Source organism: Giraffa tippelskirchi, chromosome 11 (assembly GCF_054371585.1).
Source record: "Giraffa tippelskirchi isolate mGirTip1 chromosome 11, T2T-mGirTip1v1.2.pri, whole genome shotgun sequence".
Taxonomy (NCBI): domain Eukaryota; kingdom Metazoa; phylum Chordata; class Mammalia; order Artiodactyla; family Giraffidae; genus Giraffa; species Giraffa tippelskirchi.
The window spans coordinates 49,759,341-49,782,297 of record NC_137285.1 but is presented as its reverse complement, the minus strand read 5'-3'; the positions used below and the strand labels follow the sequence as shown (position 1 = coordinate 49,782,297).

Below are 22,957 nucleotides of genomic sequence, written 5' to 3'. Positions count from 1 at the left end.
TCCACAGGGTTGCAAACAGTCGGACACGACTGAGTGATTAAGCACAGCACAACTTCACTGCTAATGAAACTTCTGACAGACCCTGGGTTCCGAGGCTTGGGTTATATTAGAGACTGAATGTTTGTGTCTTCCCTACCCCACCTCCCCATTCATATGTTGAAGCCCTAAAGCCCTTGGTATTGGGAAATGGGGTCTTAGAAAGATCAGGTTTAAATGAGGTCATGAGGGTAGGGTCCCAAGATGGGATCAGCGCCCTTGTAACAACAGGAACTGGCTGGCGAGCTCTCACCAGGAGCCGGCACGGACGGAAGAGAAACCTCATGAGCTCACATGGAGGAGGTGGCATCTCAGATGGGAAAGCCAGCTCTCACTTGACCCTGAATTAGAAACACCTAGATTTCAGACTCTCCAGACTCCAGAGGTGTGAATAAGAACTCTCTGTTATTTAAGCCACTCAGTCTGTGGTATTGTGTTGCAGCAGCCTGAGCCGCTAAGATAGATTATGAGTATAGTTTTGTACAAATAGGTTGGGGGTGATTTCAAGGTATTTATTTAGTCTGCACACAATCAAAGGAGCATGTGAGGCTTCTGGGGTGCTTTGTACACCCACTTGAGTTTCAGGAGAATAAGGGGAAAGATACTGCGCTGGGAACCAGGGGGCCTGGGCTTTAAAGACAGGCACTGCACTTGTGACTGCAGCACGGATGTTGAGCAGGAAACAAGCAGCCTCTGTTCGCCCCAGTATTAAAAGGCTTGTGTTCATCACTATGCTGTGAGGATCAAAAGGAAGGTTGTTTGAAAATTTATAAAACTGTGCAAATGGAAGTTGTGAGGAGTCCAGGGGGAACTTTCTAATTCACAGGCCCAGTGATAAAGGCGATTTTCTAAAGTTCAGAACCCACTTACCTTTCTCTGCAGAGCCTCCTTTCTCTTCCCCTAATATTTAACTTACCTCTTTTTAACTCTCTTGTTTGCTTTATTTTGACCATCCCTCCTTTCCTCTTCACTCTATTTTTCTCTGAGATTCTTTCCCTCTCTATTTCTCTAATTATATGAGAGAGTTACTATATTTTGAGTTTATCCTCTTGTTTAAAAGTACCAATATCGCTTTATATTTACTCTCTAAAACCTCCCTCTGCTCCTGCGTTCAGGAGGTGGGACCTGATGTTGGGACCCTTGGTGATTTTCTGACTTGGTGAGTGAGGTGTGGAAATGGGTAGGGAATCTCTTCTGGGGCCAGGAGAGATGATGCTTGCAGAAGTGGCACAGTTGAGGCTTAGAATCCCAGTTTTCCTCAAAGGAAGGACGGCAATTAACCTTAGCACTGGAGCAGAACTCACTTGAATTTGTGCTTGTAAATTTGCACCTCTCCTTAAGCAAATATGATGAGAAGAATCCAGATTTTCATCAAAAGTAAATTAAAAATGGATTCTTCACATCATGAAAGAACTTGCAAGGAGATTTCTTTAGCAAGCAGCTCTTCCTCCCCTGTATTTAGGCGTGTTTTGATTCAGAGAAATGCATTACCAATAGGGCTTTTTTCTAGTAGAACACCTCTTGAAAACGTGAGGCACAACTGGATTAAGTGACAGCCCAGTCCACATCTTCACTAAGTTTATCAACTGGCCTGCATCCTTAATTCTTATGGCATTTGACTGCTTTTTAAGTTGCCTTCTTTTGAGGGGGACATTAAGCCCAGGTGAGCCCATTGGGGCTAAAGACATGACTTGTTTATTTGGACTGTGGCTCTGTTCTCTCTTCCCTTAGGCAGGGATTTTACTTTCTCTGATGTGTGAGTGAGAAAGTAGGTCACTAATGAAATGCTTCATGCAACGGATAAATGATCTGCCATCCGAATGGCGCACAACGGATGTTTACCAGAGAGACAGTCCAGACGGAGGGCGAGAGGCTTGGCCGGCCTAGGACGCTTTCCAGGAATTGTCCAGGATGTCACTGCAGTATAGATGTTTGGAGCTATGAGCTGCAGGAACTCTGGTCTGGTGGCAAATTCATACAGTGTCCCAAAGGCAATAGCAGCAGTGGTGGACGCACCGCCTTCTTTGGGGCAGGATTTGCCAGAGGTTAACTGGCTCTGGTGGCTCAGCGGTAAAGAATCTGCCTGCAATGCAGGAGAGACGGGTTTGGTCCCTGGGTTGGGAAGATCCCCTGGAGAAGGAAATGGCAAACCCACTCCAGTGTTCTTGTCTGGGAAATGCTATGAAGAGAGGAGCCTGGTGGGCTACAGTCCCTGGGGTCGCAAAGAGTTGGACACGGCTGAGCGACTACACAAAGCAAACTGGCAGGGCAGTGAAGCCATCGAAACTGTTTTTCTGACTTTGAGTTCATCTCTGGTACATCCTGCTACCCTCTGATGACCTGGAATGTTGGGGTCCAGGAAGATGCTGCAGATTGAAGTGAGCGATGGAGCCGGGGAAGTCCTTTCTGCAGGACTGTGATTCCTTTTGAAGATGTTCTCCGCCATTGCAGTTACCGACCCCTCACTGCCTATGTTAGTCTCCCATGGTTGCTGTAAAAAATGACCACAAACCTGATGGCTTAAAAACAACAGAAATGTATTCTTTCACTATTTCAGAGGCCAGAGGTCTGCATTCAGTTTCCTGGGCTGAGATCAAGGTGTCAGCAGTGACTGGTTCCCCCCCAGAGGCTCAGAGTGGGCATTTGTTACTTGTCTCTAATTTCTGATGACTGCTCAAAGCAGCCATGTGACCTGCTTTCTCTATGTCAGGTCTCTCTTTGCCTGTCTCTTATGAGGACCCTGTGATGGAATTTAGGGTCCACTGAGGTAATCTGAGATAATCACCCATCTTAAGATCCTTATCTTAATCGTATCTGCAAAGTTTTTGCCAAGTAAGGTAACATTTGGGCTTCCCATTTGGGCTTTGCACATTTGGGCAAAGTGATAAAGAATCTGCCTGCCAATGTACGAGATGAAAGAGACGTAGGTTTGATCACTGGGTGGGGAAGATCCTCTGGAGAAGGAAATGGCAACTCACTTCAGTATTCTTGCCTGGAAAATCCCATGGATGGAGGAGCCTGGCAGGCTACAGTCCATGGGGTCTCAAAAGAGTCAGACACGACTGAGCATGCACACACAGAATCAAAGGAACATATACAAGTTCTAGGCATTAGGTCCTGATATCTTTGGGCCATTCTTTGGTTTACTGTACCACCTCTCAGTTTTTCAGCAATCCAGTGTTTCAATGTTAGCGTAGCGCTGATCATTTGTAATTACTGAGTGGCCCTCAAAAGCTCTTCCATGGACTTCCTGCCAACTAAGGACTCTCGGGCCTTGTAGCCTACAGACAGATATGTGTGTGTGTGTGTGTGTGTGTGTGTGTGTGTGTGTGTGATTCTGTGATAAAATATCCTGCCAAGGAAGGGCATTTTTTGCACAGACATTGCTTCCAATTGCCTTTGTGTGACAGTAATAATAAAACTGGGTCAGTTTTATTTTTGGCAGACCACCCCCTCCCCACTTTGTACGTCTCTGCTCTGGTAAGTTCTCTGGTAAAGGAGCCAGTTCCTACTTTACTGATCACACTAGACTTAGAAGGGTGAGAAGATCTGCTCACAGAGCTGAGACTAGCACTCATGGCTCCTCACTCACAGTTCAGGGCCAAGTGCTTGCCCCTTAGGTCCCTCCTCAAGCCCCATGACTGGCTTCCACTTACTGAGCTGTGCACACTCCAGAGGTCCAGCCTGACCCTGATGCCCCTCTTCTGAGCTGTCATCTTCTGCTTTTCCTTAGGGACTTTTCTCTTTCTCAGTCTAGGTTGCAGAGTTGGGGGTTCTTTCTCTAGCTTTCCTATTTCTTGGGGCAGGTGGGGCATCTGGTCCAAGGGCCCCTTGGATGCTCGCTAGGGGAAAACAAAACAGGCACAGAGATGTAGGAAGGATTCCAGGCATCTTATATATTCACATGGCCGTGAGTCACAATTCATAATTCCATGTTGCCTCTCTTAAATTGTGTGGAAGTCCCTCTGGGGTGTTCTTTGATATCCTTCTCACTTTATGTGACCAGATTTAGCTCCCCAGGTCGGATTAGGCTGGAGGCTGCCTGGTCCTAACCCTCCTCCCTCATCTTTCTAGGTGAGGACTCTGAGGCCAGCCCTGGGATGGCTCTTGGGAACCGCTTTGCACAGGCTGTGTGTTCCTGTCATGACGTCCACTCCCTTGTCACCCCTGAAATCATGTGCACAGAGTCAGGCAGAGGACACTCTCCCTTGCTATTCGGTTTATACCCCGAGCCCCAAAGTAGCTGTTGGTCAGCTCGAGTAAAACTGACTCACTTTCCCCAGCTAAAGACTGTGCTCTGCGGCCGTTGACACCGACACAGGCAGGGCGGCTGTCATAATCTGTTTGCTCTTGCTTCTGTGAGCTCCCCTCCTGACTCCTGGACCATTCCTGGGGTGGGGGCAGCTCTCAGGAGGGAACACCCGCAGGCTGTCTTCCCTCTAAGACGTGAGTGATTCCAAAAAGAAATAACCACATTTACTGCCCGGCTGAAAGCTCCATGCTGTAGCCCCTAAGGCCCCATTAATATTGAAGACCTTGATTCATCTGTGTGACACCTCTCTCTGGAGAGTGGGGAGCAGAGCCCACACTCCTCTCAGCCCATCTTCCCTTACCAGTTTCCAGCTCCCTCCTCCCTCCTGTGATGATCTTGCAGACTCTGGTCCAAATAACCCTTGCTTTCCTTTCTCCTCTAGAGAAGTCTGGCCCGTCCTACACTGGCACTTACAGCTCCTTTAACATTTCCTCATTTAGCCTTCTGGGAAGACCCCGGCCCCTGGAAGGCCTCCTCTCTTCTGTGGCCTGCTTCCTCTGCTCTGCTCTGCTTGCTAGTTGCTCATCACTGGCCAGTCCTTAAGGCTGATTTGACGTTGGTTGAATGTCAGAATCCTTTTCTGCCACTTTAAGCCCATAGACGCACCCTTGTCCCCACCCCACCCCCGCCCCCATACAGCCTGGCTCCACTGGGAGAGCCTGGCTTGCTCTGCAGGAATCTACATGTTTTCTGTCAGGGATCCCCAACCTCTGGGATCTAGTGCCTGATGATCTGAGGTGGAGCTGATGTAATAATAATAGTAACAAAGTGCACAGTAAATGTAATGTGCTTGAATCATCCCCAAAACTACCCCCAACCCCAAGGTCCCTGGAAAAATTGTCTTCCATGAAACTGGTCCCTGGTGCCAAAAAGTTTGGGGACCACAGCTTTATGTCCCCTCCCTCCTTCCAGTTCCCTGGAGTTTCTCCTCACACCAAGCTCCTGTCCTTCCCAGCTGGGCCTCTGGTTCACAGCTCCCCGTGGAGCAGAGTGGAAGAGTCCAGATCCCCCAACTCAGGTTCTTGTGGGTGGGGGCCCCTTTCTTGTGTTACTTCCACTGTTTTCTTCTCTCTCTGCTCCTCCCTTCCTCTTGCTCTCAAAGGAGCGGTCTTTGACAATCGCATCTTTAGAAAAGAAAATACTTCAAAATATGGCGACGATAAAAGACGTAATTAACCCCCACCGAGGGACCAGGAGGTAACTTTCTCACATGCGTTTTTCTGACAGTTTTGGCAAAGCTGCTTCCCAACATCTGCATTAAACATTCCCCACCGCAGGTGCGTGTCTCATGTGCTCTTGGAGTAAATAACACAGAATTGTAACCACCAGGTGGCCTGGGAGTGGCCAGGACATCTCCCTGCATTTACTTCTTGGGGTGAAGGAGGCCTGGGGTCAGGGCTGCACAGGGATAGATTTGCTTCAGTTCAGGGGCACGGAGAAGGCAGCCTGGGCTCAGGCTTTCAAAAGAGACGACCCTGGTTCTTTAACAGAAGCACAGCCCTGAATATCAACTTGCTGTTAATTTAGCCACCACGCTCTCATTCTTCCGCTCTGCAGATGAGAAAAAACGAGGCAGTGAGGAGTCAAAGATTATATCCCAAATTCGTCCTCTGTCCCCTCATCTTCGAGATGAGGAGGGTGGACTAATGCTTTTCCTCGTTCTCAAATGGTCTGATTCTATAAAATCACTCCTTCCAAATTTATACACCCTTGCTGATGTGTGCGGCTGCCTCTCTAATTTCCGAGGGATGTGAAGGGTTTTCTAGCAATCTTGCAGGCTGAGCTGAATGCCTCTTTGTGCTTTCCATTGTGGGCTCAAAGAAAATCTTTGGAATCGTAGCAGAAGAAGGAAAAAAAAAAACTCATCTGAAAAAAAGTCTCAGAAAAAGAAAAGTGCCTTCACGGTAGCCTCTGTTCCACAAAAGGAAAGAGAGCTTGATATTTTCCCAAGAGTGAATGAGCAGGTGTGGCAATTGTAAGAGGTAATGGCAGGGTTTCCCAAGAGCACTGGGATAAGGATAGGATCATGACCGAACTTCTCAATGAGCCTTTTAAGGGGCAATGTACAGACTGGAATCTGGGATGCCATTATATTTCTCGGGTGAGGAACAAAAAGGCTGTTTCAGTGCGTCTCCTGTTCCACCTCCTTCAGTGGCCTGCGGGTCTGCGTGTGTATGTGTGTACATGCATGTGTCTCTATCACTCCACAAATGAAGTGAAAGTGAAGTCGCTCAGTCTTGTCTGACTCTTTGTGACCCCACGGACTGTAGCCTGCCAGGCTCCTCTGTCCATGGGATTCTCCGGGCCAGAATACTGAAGTGTGTTGCCATGCCCCCCACCAGGGAATCTTCCTGACCCAGGGGTCGAATCCAGTCTCCTGCATTGCAGGCAAATTCTTTACCGACCGAGCCACCAGGGAAACCCTATCATTCCATATATGCATGTATATATCCATCCATCCCTCAGTCTGTCCATCCACCTGCCTTTCTTTCCCTTGGTCTCACCTGCTCGCTCTGTCTGTCTCTTCTCATTTTTGTCTCGTCAGGCTGAGGTTACTTGTCTTCTCAGTAAGGATGAATAATGAACTAGTGTTTTCCCACCCGCGGTATGTCAATCTTTCTTCTGAGTGGACTGTTCAGATAGTTTTCATTGAATTAAAATTCCAAGTCTGCCCTGGAAGTTGAAGCATGCATCTATAATGCTTCCTAAGGGTTTTCAGAAATTCCACGACAGGGGATCACAGCTGCTGCTGGTGGGGCCCTCTTCTCTGAAGAGTCCCCGAGGCCTTTTCGTATGATCATCAAGGAGGTGCCCCCAGGTGACTGTTGGCACTAAGGGTCCACATTTTCCCATTCAAATTCTCTTTGTCTCCGGAGGTGTGGATGGAATTTAGAGTCTGCAGAATCCCACCGGAGAACCTGTTAATGCCATCTCTTCCTTAAGGAGCTTGAGGTCTTTGAAAGAAGACTCTCGCATTTCCTGACAACAGAGTCATGAAACACACGAAAAGAATTTTTGAAGAGCAAGTCATGTCTTCTGGCTCCCAGGCCATGCTCAGTTGACTTGCTGGAATGTAGTGAGGATAGCTGGAGTTGATCTGGAGCCTAGATACTGTGGCAAATATTGTGCATGCATGAACACACTTAATTCCCACAACAACCCAATGGGGCAGATACTATTTATAGCTCTACTTTGCAGGAAGGGGGTTAATGAGGACACTGATATCTTTCTGATGGTGAGGCACACATTCTGCTCAGGGATTAAATAGACAAGGGAATCCAGAAAGCGTATTTCTGTCCTACCCACATTTTAAATTCCCTACTGGCAGGTAAAAATAATTTAAAAAATAGGGCAATAAGGATAAATAGGGCAGGGAAAAAAAATAGAGCAACGATGGCTGGATTGCTGGTCTGGACGCGAGTGGAGATGATTCCATTCCAGGGTGGACGTGAGTGGAAATGTTTGACATCATCTTGAGATCCATCCCCAGCCGCTGGTTGGCTCTTGAGAACATTAGTAAGACAGATGGGTCGCTTCAGTTTTGTGTCACGGCCATTCTCAGCCCCATGGGGTTGATGATGCCTTTTTCCTATCTCCAGTCACCCTCTCCCCACCAGGAATGCAGACTTGCTGGATGCAATAGAATCTGGGTTTCCCTCTATGCCTGACTTGTGTTTTCTCTTTACCTCTCTGCAAGTTTCCTGGCTCCTGAGGGATGGAGGGGGCAGAAGAAAAAGCTCTAAGGACCACTCCCCACGCCTCTGACTGGTGTCTGCTGGCAGGTGCAGGGTTGAAGAAGGGGAGGGCACTGAACCCAAGTCGCTGCCTCTACGAGGCTGGTGGGATCTCCGTCACATTCCATTAAGAAGCTGCTAGCCGCCATCCTTCTGGACAGCACCGTGAACCGCCTGTGCTTTCCAACGGGCTAAACTTGGCTTCTGTTTTTAAGCCTTTAAACCAAAGCGTGGAGAAAGAAGGTCCCTCCAGTGCAGGATATTGACAGCTTATCTAAATTTAGAGGCCACGCGGGGTGTGATTTTTGCATATGTCCCTTCCTGATGCCAGTTGGCATTGCAGAGCTCAGCACAAGCCCCGAGCATTTCCGTGCTGCTCCCTCCCCGCCACACACACATACCCTGTGCGTTCCAGATGGGGTGCTTCAAGCAGGTGACTAAGCAGAGACAGCAAAAGCTCTTTACAGATTACTTTGAAAATGGCTCCTTTCAAACTGCCGTAAGATCCGGGTGCAGCTCCCTCTCCGGAATCTATGGGGAAATGCCATGTACCCAGCACAGGGTACTGAGGCACAACAGTTCCCTTGTCGGCCAACTCTGCCCTCTGCCAAGCCTGTTTAGAGCCTGAACCTTCTCTGCCAGAGAGCCTCTCTTGCGCCTCAAATTCCAAGAGGAAAACATTTGCTAGACCTGACAGACTATAGCCACTAGATGGCGCTAAAGGTCCGTGAAACATTTTCGGGTAGGCCCTTAAATCTGTAATTCCGCCCTTAGCTGAAGAATCCTTGTAGAAGAGAGACCTTGATCATAAATCCCACACGCAATAACAGGTTCATAATGCATCCTAGTGACTACATGTTGTATTTTTTTCTCCCTGAGAAATAAAATTTCTCTTTCAATGGAGAAGGATGTTCCTTAACATCTAACATGTGCTAATGTTAAATCTCTTTCTTAGGAAGCCTGCAAAACTAAGCCTTTAATGTGTGCTGACCAAGACATCTGGGCAATGTCTGTGGCGAGATGCCGATTGATAGCTTGAGGGACTGAGAACACATAAGCCATAGTCTTGGCAGCCTGGAATAGAGAAGGTGATTTTTCCCCTAAAAAATGAACATTTGACTTGTCAAAACCGTTTTCTCATTGATCCACTGAGACAGAATCTGCAGGTTAGAGAGGAAAGTTTACAGAAAATCTCCTTCATTTTTGGAAGGGAAGTTAAGGGAAAAGCAGAGACTAATTTCTTTCATTTAAAAAGTATTTACCTGAGAGTGAGTTTAAGAATAAAATACTGGCAGGATAGAAATACATTTCTTTTTTGCCTTGACTCTTCCCATCCTATAGCCTTCCATATTACCTGGGTAAGAGGGATGACAGAACTTAAAAAAAATGCCAAATGAGAGAATCAACAGTAGAATCTATCTGAAAACATAGCGCAATATAATCACTGACATCTCAGTTTATTCTTAATATTGGTTCTTTCTTGAAGCAGTGCCGCACAACAAAAAGGGCTGAAACTTCCTGATTACGATGCACCTTTTGGTACCTTATTGATGGAGTCTTTCTGTGTTGATTATTTATCATGTGCACAATGTGAGATTAGGTAAAAAACCAAAACCAAAACCAAAACCAAAAAATCCACACACTTCAAACTAACTTTGGTGTTGTGTTGCAATTCCTTTGACATCTCTACCTGTTACAGATTCCCAGTCAATTCTCTAGATTGATTTCTTGGATCTGGACTAGGGCAGGTGGTCTTGTATCTCTTTCCTTCTCGCGTGCCTAGCACCTGGCATCTCAAACTACTTGCTCTGTGAAAGAAGTGCACAAAGACCTGGCTCGGGGCCTGGCATGGAGAGAACATGTTAAGTCCTATATTTTGTACATGTCACGTTCCAAAATCTGCTTCTGGACTGACCCCTGCAGAGTCAGAAACTTACCTAGAGACCTGGCAAGCTTATGGTTGGAAAAAGAAGGATAAAATCACTGAATCTCCATGACAAAAATGGGGGCAATCTGCTGCCTTTCAGAGAAATCAACCAAGGTTCTCAAAGTTCAATGTAAGCACGATTATTATTTTTATTGAAGTATAGTTGATTTACAGTGTTGTATCAGTTTCTGCTGTACAGCAAAGTGATTCAGTTATACATGTATATTCTTCTTCACTTCTTTTCCATGTGGTTTTCTTGTGGTTCATTACAGGGTATTGGGTATGGTTCCCTGTGCTATAGAGTAGGAACTTATTGTCTAGAACTATGGATCAATGCTTCACGAATTTGTGTGTGATTCTTGTGTAGGGACCACATTAAGCTTCTCTGTATTGTTGCAATTTTAGTATATGTGCTGCCAAAGTGAGCACTGGAACAATTATTTTTTAACAGATTTGTTTGTTTTTATTACTATGTATCATAAATAAGAGGTATTTTCTCAGTCAATATTTTTCTTTTCCAGAGTTTGATGGTGTTTTCTTGGATTCCATAACGCTAATTAGCCATCCCATATTTAGTGCAGGCCTATGTGTTGTTGTTGTTCAGTCGCTAAGTTGTGTCCGACTCTGCGATCCCATGGACTGCGGCATGTGGCTATCGCAGAAGATAGGCTGTATAAATATTCTCATCCCAACCCCTTACAAAACTCTTGCTCCTCTCTGCCCTCTTTTCACATCCTTATAGTAACCAGGGGTCGGGAGTTGTAGAAGAGGTGCTTGGGACATCTCTGTGAATTTGCTGAGAGAGGTCTGTCCCAAGCATCTTGATATCAGGTACCTTTTTTTTGGCATCTCAGTCCAAATGGAGGCAGAAGGAGTCTTATTCTACTATCTCATTTCTCATTTCTTGGGGACTGAATGAGATTCAGTAAGTGAAAACCTTTAGCATTTAGGACTGATTCTGAAGCTGAAGCTCCAATACTTTGGCCACTTGATGGGAAGAGCTGACTCACTGGAAAAGACCCTGATGCTGGGAAGGATTGAAGGCAGGAGGAGAAGGGGGCGATAGAGGATGTCATGGTTGGATGGCGTCATCCACCCAATGGACATGAGTTTGAGCACACTCTGGGAGATGGTGAAGGACAGGGAAGCCTGGCATGCTGCAGTCCATGGGGTCACAAAGAGTTGGACCCAGCTGAGTGATTGAACAGCATAAAGTGAAAACCAAGTGTGAAGAGATCTCTGTCAACTATAAAATTCTGTGCAGATGTCACTTGTTAGCATCACCATTATCTGCCAGTCAGGTAATGGAGTCTTGTTACAGCCACTACCAGGAAATAGTAAAAAGCCCTTTCCAGTATGAAAGTGTACATTCTGGAAGCAATGTTTAGATTATTAGTGAGTGATAATCTTTGATGGGGGGCAGTTAATTTCCAATCTTGTATCAGAGGCAGTGGGCAAAGTCGTGGGCTGTGACTGTGGGGTGAATACTAATCGCCCTCAACACTGCCGCCTGATGCACATGGGGTGAGGGCAAACAGGAGCACATCAGGTGACTGTCAAACAGTGCTGCTGCTTTCAGAAGCCAAGAGCATTCAGTCGGCATTTAAAAACTAAGGCAATGAGAGGGGTGGAAGGGTGAGTATTCCAGGCATGGTATTGCAGCCTGGTTGTGCAAATGGAAGGGAGAGGGACTACATGAGGGTGTGTGTGTGTGTGTGTGTGTGTGTGAGAGATATGTGTGTGCTTTGTGTACGTGTGTGTGTTAGGGCTTCCCAGGTGCCTTAGTGGTAAAGAATCTGCCTGCCAAGCAGGAGAAGCTGGTTCGATCCCTTGGTTGGGAAGATCCCCTGGAGAAGGAAATGGCAACCCCACTCCAGTGTTCTTGCCTGGGAAATCCCATGGACAGAGGAGTCTGGTGGGTTACAGTCATGGGGTCGCAAAGAGTTGGACACGATTGAGTGATTGAGCACGACCCTGTGTGTGTGTTATGTATGTGGTGTGTGTGGCATGTGGGTTGTGTGTGTATGTGATGTGTAGTGCGATTTGTGTGTGTGTGTGTATGTGGTATGTGTGTGTGGTGTGTGTGTATGTGCACACAGGCTTGTTTACCTGCGGAGGGGGAAATGTGTCTTCAGAGCACTAATTAGATATTTAATTGCCCTATGGAAAGCTGATGGGAAGAATGTCGTAAGAGCTGAATTTGAGTTCAGTTGTGAGAAAAGTCAGTGTTGAGTCACATTGGAGTCTTTCAAAACCTGTTTCTCATCAAAGAGGGAGTCCCTGCATGTGGTGTAACATGTAGATGCTGTGAAAGGCTCACAGAATAGGGGTGGTGAATTTCCACTGCCATCTTGGCTCCTCGAGTTCACACTTGCTCCATCTAGTTCCATCCTTGTCCAGAGCAGGCCTCCCCTCTTATGTTGTAACCAGCCTCCAGGCTCACATCTTGCATGATCTGGGGCCAGGCAGTGGCTTGGAGATGTCTGTGTCATTGGAATAGATGCCAGGCGTTTCCTCTGGAGGTGGGTGGGGAGGCAGGTGTGAGGCGGTGCTGGGGAGACGGGGTGTAGATCGATGTCACTTTGAGGAGGATGCCTCTAAGTGACAAGCTAACCTCAGCCATGGGTGGGCCTCACTGCAGGGCGAGGAGAAGAGAGCCCTTGGCCATGGGTGGGCCTCACTGCAGGGTGAGGAGAAGAGAGCCCTCGGCCATGGGTGGGCCTCACTGTGGGGCGAGGAGAAGACAGCCCTCGGCCGTGGGTGGGCCTCACTGCGGGGCGAGGAGAAGAGAGCTCGGCCACTGACAGGCGGGTGCCGTCAGGGTGCTGCTTTCAGAAACCAAGAGAAACTCAGCCAGCATTTAATAACAAAGGCAATGAAAGGAGTGGGAGGGTGAGTATTCCAGGCATGGTATTGCAGCCTGGAAAAGGCAAGGAGAAGAGAGCTCGGCCATTGTCAGCCGCCTGCACCCTGACAGGTGGGTGTGGTCAGGGTGCTGCTTTCAGAAACCAAGAGAAATTCAGCCAGCTGACCTTTTCGGGTGGGGCTTGCGGTCTCTCCTTGTCACCCTCTGAATCCTGGTGGTGTCTTGCATCTTCTCCTTGGCCTGTGGAGCCTTTTCATCCAGTCTTGCTCAGCCTTAAACTTCTGTTCTGTTAGCATATGCCAGAATCTTCCTGCCTGAAATCAATCACTTGCCTCATTTTTCTTGTTCTATCATGTGCCTCTCATGCCAGTGTACCAGCAAAGGGTTTTGTGAGTCTAGTTAGAGGGAGGAACGCATGCTGATTAATAAATTCGAAATACCTCATATGGATAATTTAAGAGTGAAAGCCCCTCACAACACCATCCCTTAGAGATGTTTCCATTAGTCATATGTTCTTCCATGTTATTCTAGGCACATAATAACACAGGCAAATAAGACATGTAATTATGTCTGTGTTATTTTCAAAAATGGGATCTTACTACACAGACTCTTCTGCATTGTCTTTTTCACTTAACACATCTTGGACATTTTTCTGAATTATAAGCTGTTAGATCACCCTTAGAATCTGTAGGGGGAGGAGGAGAATTGTATTTTGGGAAAGCTGCTTAGGCACTTCTGGAGGGTAATCCTCCCCACCCCTGCTGCTGCTGTGTGACTCCTCTGCGATGAGGACGCTCACTCTTTCACTTGGTGCCCACGGGGGCTGTGCTTGATGTTGTATCAGCATACTCATTGTCACTTCTTTTGATTTAAAAAGTGTCCTCTGGGACTTCCCTGGTGGTCCAGTTGTTAAGACTCCATGCTCCCAATGCAGGGGGCCCAGGTTCAATCCCTGGCTGGGGAACTAGATCCCACATGCTTCAACTAAAGCTCCCACACGTGGCAACCAAGACCCTGCACAGCTAACTAAATAAATAAATGTTAAAAAGGTGTCCTCTAACCTCTTTCAAAATCCCCCTTCCTGGGATAGTTAGGGAGTTCAAGATGGCATGTACATACTGCTGGGCTCCCTAGGTTGTGGTAGTCACAAAGAACCCACTTGCCAATGCAGGAGATGTAAGAGTTGCTGGTTTGATCCCTGGGTTGGGAAGATTCCCTGGAGGAGAGTATGACAACCCATTCCAGTATTCCTGCCTGGAGAATCCCACGGACAGAGGAGCCTGGCAGGCTACAGTCTGTAGGGTCACAAAAAGTTGGACACGACTGAAGCGACTGAGCACGCACACATGTACACACTGCTATATTTAAAGTAAATAACCAAGAATATACTGTGTAGCACAGGGAACTCTGCTCAATGTTATGTGGCAGCCTGGATGGGAAGGGAATTTGGGGGAGAATGGGTCTATGTGTATGTATGGCTGAATCCCTTCGCTGTACACCTGAAACTATCACAACATTGTTCATCGGCTATACTCCAGTACAAAAGAAAAAGTTCAGAAAAAAATCCTCCTTGCTCCCTTCCTTCCTTCTCTTTCTCTCCCTCTCTCCCTCCCTCCTTCTTCCTCATTTATTTCTCTCTTTAAAATAAAAAGCCACTGAATATAAAGAATATTATCAATGTGGACAAGAACCACAGACCGTCTGTTTTCTACCTTCCCTTTCGAAAGTGAACAGAACCCTAACTGAGCTTGGATCACCCCGAGAGAGGAGACACTTTAAAGATGCCCCCCGTTGCTGCCGGGCTGGGGAGAAGCCTGGGACAGGGCGGGTGGAGGGGTGCGGTGGGAGGGGGGAGAGGGGAGAGGGCTCTGCAGGGACCCTCCGGATGGAGCCGAGGCTTCTCTGATTCCTCGGAAAATAGCCTGTGTCTCCTGCCGCTGCTATTAAGTCTCTCTCAAGATGCTTCTGTGCTTCTCTCTAAAAGCATAGAAGGAAAGCAGCTCTGGTTTGCCTGTGGTTTCACCGCAACGCGAGCCGGGTTGGTGGGAGGGGCGCCAAGCTCACACCTGGCTTTCTGTCCTCTGCCTGTGCCGGTTGCCTGATGGCTGGTATTCTTGCCTTTAATCATCAGCCTTATATGTCTGGACTGGGGGTAGTGCCTGTAACTCAGTGCAGCCTCCACCGTGATAGAGCCTCTGCTGCAATCCTCACAGTCAGGGGCACCATTACAGTTTCAGCTTTTCCCAGAAACCAGAGGCCAAGTTCAGCAAATATCTCTCTAACGTCAATATTCTGTCTCGTCTGATCAATAAGGAAACATTTTTGACAAGTCTGATGTTTGGTTTTGAGACGGAAAATGACCTGCTTGAGCTGGGAGGGGAAAGATTTATGTGCTGCTGCAAGGAGACCTTGGTTTTCACCCTGAGCTTGTGGAAGGAGGTTTTAGGGAAATGGGCACTTGGCTTCTTTTGCCTCTATGACAACTTCTTTCTACGAGGGCTTTTTTTCTTAAGTGCAAATACCAAGGCTAGTAGCAAGCATTACAAACCGTAACACCGGCAATCACAAAGAAGAAAAAAGAAGGTTGCTGGAAGAGTAAATGACATCTTCTGATTTTCTCAGGAATAAGGGACACAGTTATATTACAAGGTGTCAGAAAGAGTTATTCTGATCCTTGAATAATTTCCATTCAGGAGAAGGTTAATTTCTTTCTACACCCCCTCTGTCTAGTGTTTTATTTTGTGACTTTCCTTTTCATCTTACCAATAAGGAATTTGAGGTACCGATAGGCTTGGTAAGTCTCAAGGAGCAAGTGGTGTTTGAAACCTTTGTTCAACTGTGTATTATGATAGAGTCTCTGTTAGTCTCAATTTTGCTATTCCTGCTGGGCTTGAGATCAGAAGATATTGAAGACGTCCAGGAGAATTTCAGCACAGAGGCAGGAGACCCACAGAGATTTGGGAGTGCCGCCTCACTGAGGTAGTTTGGCCTCACCCTACCCTTACCTGGTGGTTCTTGGTACAAAGAACTCAGGTGTGATGCCCTGGATCAGCCATCGTACATCCTGTTCTCTAGGTGCTTGGGATGCAGGAGAACGCACCATGGTCAGATAGCATCTTAATTGTGGGCTTCCAATTAAATGGGATGTACACAAGGTGTTTTTTCACTCCCAGAAGACATAGAAGGGAGTCTGGGAGGAATCTGTCTGCTGCTTACAAGTCTATACTTCTGAGAGGTTTAGAGGAAGAGCATTCCCTCTGGGGGCCAGACCAATTCCAACTCTGAGGCAGATATATTGAAATGATTGACTGGGAGTGTGGATACCTATTCAGGGCCTGAAAAAAGAAAGCCAGGGCTTAACAACTAAGAAACTAACTGAACCTTGTTAGAAATCAATGCGTTAAATGGAATCGAGCTGGTAGATGAAGCCTCAGCCAATCAGGGCATGTGGTTTGGGCAGCTTTGTTTATCAGCTCTGAGTCTAGTTTTGTTCAGTGATAATCTGATAGCAGTTCTGCGCGCTGGTTGGCTGGGAAGGCTCTCTTCTACAATGAGAAGATAATCAATCATGTTACTGGCTTTTGTCTTGGTGAAAGTATTTAGATTTCAACCAGCTGGTAAGCTGCCTCAAGGCCACCTGCTTTACTGAAAAATAAAGCATCGGTCTCCCTTTGCAAGGAGAGAGGAGGAAGTACTGACTTGTGTGATAATTTTAGTTGGATGATTAAATTTGGCCTCTTAGGCTCCAGCTGAAAATTCAATTCAGATGACTGGTTTTTCTTTTCATACACCGTTGAGCAATCCTGTGTACTGCCACGGCTAATGTTCCTGGTGCTGATTTTCCCTTCACTTTAACAAAGCACAGGATCCCTGGACCACTCTCTATTTCACGTGCCTCCTGGCTACCAGAGCAAAATGAAGAAATGCACTCTTTTTGTATAAGTTAAGAATAAGACTCTTACGTGGGCAAGCTCAGAGAGGCTCTCCAAGGAGAGTTGCTCTGTAGGAGAAAAAAATCAGAACAGTGATGATTTCTCTAATGATAATTCATAAAATATACCAGTCTCCTCTGGTGTATTCCACCTCTACAGGGCAATTGGTTATGCAGCTGGCACCGTTTGACTGAAACATCACAATCTCAGATGCCACAGGAGCAAACAGGTTCCAGGTGTTTGAGCTGGCCCCAGACTGTAGCGGGGTTCCTGACTCCCTCATTCCCCACATCAAATCCGTCAGCCAGTCCTGCCATTCCAGCTCCATAACATTTCTCTGAAATTTCTATTTCTCTGCTTCTTCTCTAAGTACCACCCAGTAAAAAGCCTCCATTATTTCTTACCTGGGCCCCTGCTGTCACCTCGTAAGCCATTCCCTTGAGTTCATTTTTGCCTTCAAAAATCCACTCCTCTCACAACAGCTAGGGTACCTTAAAAAAAAAAAATTGGTCACAAATCCCGCTTTATTAAAAACGTCTAATAGCGGCCCATGATAGTTATGTCAAATGAAGCCTTCCGACAAAGTCCTCAGGACCTTATGAAATCTGGCCTCTGCCTGCCTGTCTGAGCTCATCTTACACCTCTCTTCCTTTCCCTCACCCTGCTTTTGCTGTGTATGGAAAACTTCAAGTTCCCTCCCACCTTAGGACCTTTGCATTTAGGAGCTCTCTGTGTCCAGACTGTTCTTCCCCTAACCAAGGTCTTCCCAGGATGTCATCATTTTTATTCTGGTTTCAACCCAAAAGTCAACTCCTCAGAGAATCTTTATTGACTAAAGCAAATGAAAGTAGTCTAGTATTACATTGATTGAGCTTCTCTTGTGGCTCAGTGGTAAAGAATCTGCCTGCCAATGCAGGAGATGCAGGAAACACGGGTTCAATTCCTGGGATGGAAAAAGCCCTGGAGAAGGAAATAGCAACACACTCCAGTATTCTTGCCTGGGAAATCCCATTGACAAAGGAGCCTGGCTGGCTATGGTCTATGGGATCCCAAAAGAGTTGGCCATACTTAGTAATTAAACTACAAAGTATTATATTATCCTATTTTATCTTCAAAATAGCACTAACCACTACCATACATTTTTTCTTGTGTATTTGTTTATTGCCTGTCTCTTTTACTCAGTTCAGTTCAGTCACTCAGTCATGTCCGACTCTTTGTGACCCTATAGACTGCAGCATGCCAGGCTTCCCTGTCCATCAGCAACTCCTGGAGCTTGTCCTTCGAGTCAGTGATGCCATCCACCCATCTCATCTTCTGTCGTCCCCTCCATCTCTTGGCTTTAATCCTTCCCAGTATCAGGGTCTTTTCCAATGAGTCAGTTCTTCGCATCAGGTGGCCAAAGTATTGGCGCTTCAGCTTCAGCATCAGTCGTCCCAGTGAATCTTCAGGGTTGATTTCCTTTAGGATTGACTGGTTTGATCTCCTTGCAGTCCAGGGGACTCTCAAGAGTCTTCTCCAACACCACAGTTCAAAAGCATCAATTCTTCGGCCCTCAGTTTTCTCTATGGTCCAACTCTCACACCCATACATGACTACTGGAAAAACCATAGCTTTGACTACACAGACCTTTGTCGGCAAAGTACCGTCTCTGCTTTTTAATATGTTGTCTAGGTTGGCTGTAGCTTTTCTTCCAAGGAGCAAGCGTGTTTTAATTTCATGGCTGCAGTCACCATCTGCAGTGATTTTGGAGCCCAAGAAAATAAAGTCTGTCACTGTTTCCATTGTTTCCCCATCTATTTGCCATGAAGTGATGGGACTAGATGCCATGATCTTAGTGTTTTAAATGTTGAGTTTTAAGCCAGCTAGTTCACTCTCCTTTTCCATTTTCATGAAGAGGCTCTTTAGTTCCTCTTTGCTTTCTACCATAAGGGTGGTGTCATCTGCATATCTGAGGTTATTGATATTTCTCCTGGCAATCTTGATTCGAGCTTGTGCTTCATCCAGCCCGGCATTTTGCATGATGTACTCTGCATATAAGTTAAATAAGCAGGGTGACAATATACAGCCTTGACATACTCCTTTCCCAATTTGGAACCAGTCTGATGTTCCATGCCTGCTTCTAACTGTTGCTTCTTGACCTGCGTACCGCTTTCTCAGGAGGCAGGTAAGGTGGTCTGGTATTCCCATCTCTTTAAGAATTTTCCACAGTTTGTTGTGATCCACATAGTCAAAGACTTTGGCGTAGTCAATAAAGCAGAAGTAGATGTTTTTCTGGAACTCTCTTGCTTTTTCTATGATCCAGAGGATGTTGGCGATTTGATCTCTGGTTCCTCTGCCTTTTCTAAAGCCAGCTTGAACATCTGGAATTTCTCAGGTCACATACTGTAGAAGCCTGGCTTGGAGAATTTTGAGCATTACTTTCCTAGCATGTGAGATGAGTGCAATTGTGCGGTAGTTTGAACACTCTTTGGCAGTGACTTTCTTTGGGATTGGAATGAAAACTGACCTTTTCCAGTCCTGTGGCCACTGCTGAGTTTTCCAAATTTGCTGGCATATGACTGCAGCACTTTAACAGCATCAACATTTAGGATTTGAAATAGCTCAGCTGGAATTCCATCATCTCCACTAGCTTTGTTCGTAGTGATGCTTCCTAAGGCCCACTTGACTTTGCACTCCAGGATGTCTGGCTCTAGGTGAGTGATCACACCATCATGGTTATCTAGGTCGTGAAGATCTTTTTTGTATAGTTCTTCTGTGTATTCTTGACACCTCTTCTTAATATCTTCTGCTTCTTTTGGGTCCATACCATTTCTGTCCTTTATTGTGCTTATCTTTGCATGAAATATTCCCTTGGTATCTCTAATTTTCTTGAAGAGATCTCTAGTCTTTCCCATTCTATTGTTTTCCTCTATTTCTTTGCATTGATTGCTAAGGAAGGCTTTCTTATCTCTCCTTGCTATTCTTTGGAACTCTGTATTCAGATAGGTATATCTTCCCTTTTCTCCTTTGCCTTTCACTTCTCTGCTTTTCTCAGCTATTTGTAAGACCTCGTAAGACAATCATTTTACCTTTTTGCGTTTCTTCTTCTTGGGGGTGGTCTTGATCACTGCCTCCTGTACAATGTCGTGAGCCTCCATCCATAGCTCTTCAGGCACTCTGTCTATCAGATCTAATCCCTTGAATCTGTTTGTCACTTCCACTGTATAATCATGAAAGATTTGATTTAGGTCATACCTGAATGGGCTAGTGTTTTTCCCAACTTTCTTCAATTTAAGCCTGAATTTGGCAATAAGGAGTTCATGATCTGAGCCACAGTTCACTCTCGGTCTTGTTTTTGCTGACAGTATAGGGCTTCTCCTTCTTTGGTTGCAAAGAATATAATCGATCTGATTTCGGTATTGACCATCTGGTGATATCCATGTGTAGAGTCAGCTCTTGTGTTGTTGGGAGAGGGTGTTTGCTATGACCAGTGCATTCTCTTGGCAAAACTCTATTAGCCTTTGCCCTGCTTCATTTTGTACTTCAAGGCCAAACTTGCCTGTTACTCCAGATGTTTCTTGACTTCCTACTTTTGCATTCCAGTCTCTTATGATGAAAAGGACATCTTTTTTTGGTGTTAGTTCTAGAAGTAGGTCATCATAGAACCTTTCAACTTCAGCTTCTTTGGCATTAGTGGTTGGGGCATAGACTTGGATTACTGTGATGTTGAATGTTTTGCCTTGGAAACGAACAGAGATCATTCTGTCATTTTTGAGATTGCACCGAAGTACTGTACTGAGGGCTACTACATTTCTTCTAAGGGATTCTTGTCCACAGTAGTAGATATAATGGTCATCTGACTTATATTCACCCATTCCAGTACATTTTAGTTCACTGATTCCTAAAATTTCGATGTTCACTCTTTCCATCTCCTATTTGACCACTTCCGTTTACCTTGATTCATGGACCTAACATTCCAGGTTCCTATGCAATATGTTCTTTACAGCATCAAACTTTACTTCCATTACCTGTCACATCTACAACTGGGCATTGTTTTTGCTTTGACTCCCTCTCTTCATCTTTCTGGAGTTATTTCTCCACTCTTCTCCTGTAGCATATTGGGCATATACTGACCTGGGAAGTTCATCTTTCAGTGTCCTATCTTTTTGCCTTTTTATACTGTTCATGGGGTTCTTAAGGCAACAATATTGAAGTTTTTTGCCATTCCCTTCTCCAGTGGACCATATTTTGTCAGAACTCTCAGCTATGACCACCCATCTTGGAGGCCTTATAGTTTCATTGAGTTAGACAAGGATGTGATCCATGTGATCAGTTTGGTTAGTCTTCTGTGATTGTGGCTTTCATTCCATCTGCCCTCTGATGGATAAGGATGGGAGGCTTATGGAAGGTTCCTGATGGGAGAGACTGACTGTGGGGGAAACTGGGTCTTGTTCTGATGGGCGGGGCCATGCTCAGCAAATTTTTAATCCAACTTTCTGTTGATGGGCTGGCTTGTGTTCCCTCCCTGTTGTTTGGCCTGAGGCCAAATTATGGTAGGGGTAATGACTATAATGGCAACCTCCTTCAAAAGGACTTGTGCATGCACTGTTGTATGCAGTGCCCCTGACCCCACAGCAGGCCACTGTCAACGCATCCCACCACTGGAGACTCCTGGACACTCACAGGCAAGTCTGGCTCAGTCTCTTTTGGGGACACTGCTCCTTTCTCCTGGTTCCTGGTGCTCACAAGCTTTTGTTTGTGCCCTCCAAGAGTCTGTTTCCCCAGTCCTATGGAAGTTCTGTAATCAAATCCCACTGGCCTCCAACGTCAAATTCCCTGGGCGTTGTCAGTCCTTTTGCTGGATCTCCAGGTTGGGAAATCTGTTGTGTCTCTTTTACCAGAATGTATTAATAAGATCTATTACAATATGGACTTTGTTGTGTTCAGAGCATGCCCAGTGCCTAGGATTGTGTTCCACTGAATGTGTGCTCAGTTGTGTCTGACTCTTTGTGACCCCATGGACTGTGACCTACTAGGCTCCTCTGTCTATGGGCTTCTCCAGGCAAGAATACTGGAGTGGGTTGCCATTTCCTCCTCTAGGGGATCTTCCTGACCCAGGGATTGAACCTGTGTCTCCTGCCTTGACAGGAGGTTGCTTTATACCACTGAGCCACCTGGGAAGCCCTAGTGCCTAGAATAGTGTTTTGTAAATAGCAGGTGCTCAGTAAATGAGTGAAGAGTGAAGTCGCTCAGTTGTGTCCAACTCTTTGCGACCCCGTGGACTGTAGCCCACCAGGCTCCTCTGTCCATGGGATTTTCCAGGCAAGAATACTGGAGTGGGCTGCCATTTCCTTCTCCAGGGGATCTGCCCAACCCAGGGATCAAACCCAGGTCTCCCGCATTGCCGGCAGACGCTTTAACCTCTGAGCCACCAGGGAAGCCCGCTCAGTAAATGGTTATCTAGTAAATGAACGAGCCAAGCCTGGCAAAGAAGAGGTTTTCCTAAGTGATACAGCAACAGGATGCTTTTGGTGTGGCCCTATCAAGGGTTAGGGAATGAGGCTGAATGGCTTTTGGCAGGTTTTATATTTTTTTGGATCCATATTCTTATCTTCTAAGCTATCTGATGTTTTCTGAGACCCAGTGTCTGTGATGCTGTTAAATGTACTCAAACAATGACAACCTCTTATCTTGAGGAGGTAAGACACTGACCTCACTCTCGCTGATCTGATCAACGGAAAAGTAAAATGTGCCATTAATTTTAGGATCCATTATAGGTGACATTTTTGTCTTGCTAAAGGTTAAGGGTCAATAGGAGAATTGAAGAAGCTTGCTAACCAATGTATCTTTATTCACATTTGGAAATTAGTTGGCCCTGGGGACAGTCTGTGTTCTCACCCTGAGCTGAGGTCTAGGTCTTATTTTTCCAGGAAGGGCTGGTGTCTATACTTTGTCCTCAAGTGTCTAAAATACCTTATTCATGCATAATCAAAGGGCAGGCATGATTCAGACAGGATGAATCCCTGAACCCACAGACAGGAGAAAAATGTAGAGTTGTGATACTTGAAACATTTCTCAGCCTCTGCTGTCAGTGCTGGTACCCACTTCAGCACATTTCTGAAATGAACTCTGCTAAGGCTAGGTCAGTGACACCATAAAAAAGAATTTTGC

At 46.1% G+C, this 22,957-nt stretch overlaps 1 protein-coding gene and 1 non-coding gene across 6 annotated transcripts in view; one reads left to right on the top strand and one right to left on the bottom strand.

Annotated features, from left to right (window-relative positions):
* Window positions 1-22,957, top strand: part of SLC7A11 (solute carrier family 7 member 11) — a 979,966-nt gene that overhangs the window by 9,872 nt on the left and 947,137 nt on the right. The gene's annotated exons all lie outside the window — the stretch shown is intronic.
* Window positions 10,329-10,438, bottom strand: LOC145528042 (U6 spliceosomal RNA). The gene has a single exon (XR_014070121.1). It is a non-coding gene; the product is annotated as a U6 spliceosomal RNA (small nuclear RNA).